The sequence below is a fragment of the Lytechinus variegatus genome, chromosome 18, assembly GCF_018143015.1.
Source record: "Lytechinus variegatus isolate NC3 chromosome 18, Lvar_3.0, whole genome shotgun sequence".
NCBI classification, from domain to species: Eukaryota; Metazoa; Echinodermata; class Echinoidea; order Temnopleuroida; family Toxopneustidae; genus Lytechinus; species Lytechinus variegatus.
The window spans coordinates 22,205,529-22,207,714 of record NC_054757.1 but is presented as its reverse complement, the minus strand read 5'-3'; positions in this window follow the sequence as shown (position 1 = coordinate 22,207,714).

Sequence of the window (2,186 nt, the reverse complement as noted above, 5' to 3'; positions counted from 1 at the left end):
GGGTGGGGCTTAATTGGCTCGAATCATACTACGAAAAAAAGGGTATCAACCATTGAGAAGAGGATGGATGAGATGCATGGACCTGGGAAACGGGGGTGCTGCGTGTATTATTTTCCAGCACCCCCTGGAATTCTGGTTGGTGTGTCACATATATGGAATGTGGAAATAACCAACATCTTGTGGTGAAACCCCTTTTTTGGCTTATCAAATTGCTTGGCACCAAAACGACCTTCATTTTGTAGTGACACCGAGTGAAACCTTGTTTTGCTTTTCAAATTTACATAGGCGGATCCAGGGGGCCCTAGGGGCCCGGGACTCCCTATTGGCGGAGCAAAAAAAAAATGGGAGGAGAAAAAAAGAAAAAAGAAGGGAAAAGAGAGGAGAAAATAAGAGGATGAAGAAGAGTTAATAAAATAAGGTGAGGGGACGACATGGAGAATAAAATGAAAAAAAAATTACCTTTCATGTCTCTATATAAATTTTTCGCTCGCGCGTCGCGTTTGCATTGCATGTTTGATGAGATAGTCCTACATGAGATTCTTCCTCAATAGGCTGATAGGGAAGCTTAAAATATCAAGTTTTGAAGTCAATACACAAAATATATTTCAGCTCCGACATCGAGCTCTCATTACTTTGTTTGATCTATATATAAATTGATTAAAAAAGTATCAATATTTTCAGCAATAGAATACATGTAGGTACCTGACAAATCAAATAACGCGAGCGCGCAGCGCGTTATTTGATTTGTCAGGTACCTATTCTCTTCGTGTATTCCATCAAGTTATCAAAATATCCCTTAAATTTCAGGTTTGATCGTCAAAACCTGTAAATCTCATTTTTTCCACTCACGCTTCGCGCTCGTTTTGTTTAATTATATGCCTATCCTGCCCATGATTACAAAATATGTTTTGAATTTAAATTGTTTTAGGTTGGAATGCCAAAAATTTTTAGCTCGCGCTTCGCGCTCGCTTGATTTGATTATTGAATATGTATCGCTTTATGGCTAACTACAAACAGTCCTAAAAAGATCCCTTTTCGATCAGTTATATACGGATTTTGTTCAGGATTACAAACATTGCCCAGAATGTTCAATTTTCAGGACAAGATACATGAAATTTCCAAAAAAATTAGCTCGCACTTCGCGCTCGCACTATTTAAATATGGCTTATGAGATTAATATGTTCTATAAGAATAAAGCAAAGAAGTGACTGTTACGAAGAAACAAACAAACTCATCTTTGAGTGACCGATCGGGGAAAATATGGGTGAAAATTTTTGCCCCCCCCTTTTTTTTGCGAAAGCTGGATCCGCCCCTGAATTTAGGCCTACTTCAGCACCCCCAGCCAAAAAAATCGTTCCCAGGGCCCTGCATGGTGCGATGATCTGAGGCCCGTTTACTTACATCTATTTTAACTTTGCCATTATGGCAACTTCCATGGTAACATGGCTTAGCAGCCAATCAAAACCAAGGTTACCATGGTAGTTGCCATAATGGCAAAGTTACAACAGTTGTAACTCTTTGCTGGACAGGTGCCCATTTCATAAAATATTGTTATAATTACAAAGAAGCGAAAGAAGTGTAGACATGGACATAATGTGGTGCTGAAATTCGCGAAATAGCATTATTCATCTTACAAATTGTAATATTTTATAGGAATAAAATAATTCATATCAAAAGTATTTGATCTTCTTTTTGTTTGAGGAAATGGGCTTTCCCGTTATGCAGTCTTATAACAGTAAAACCGACTTTTTTTAATTTGTTTTAACCCGTCACACTAACAAGTTGTTTTAACATTTTCAAAAGTGTTTACACTTTTTAACAACTTGTTTAAACGTTTAAACAATAGTTATCAAAGTGACGGACTTAAACAACGTGCTTAAAATCTAAAACAGCGTTTTTATTGTTGAGATTTCGGGCAAAGGTTTGTCTCAACAAAACCCCGGAACAAAACACATGCAAGAAGAGAAACCCCTTAAATAGCTCGATCGAATTTACTTTCTTTTATATGAATAGCTTTTAGTAAAATTATTTGGCAGGAATGTTTCTTTGCATGAATATCGTCTAAATTTCGCTTGCAAATGATAATGATGCATTCATTTCTCCAAACCTGTTTTTCGGCTTTCCTCTAGCTAATTAGCAGGAAGATCCTCGTTCATCTCTTTTGTTTAGGAGAAATCGATGCGGTA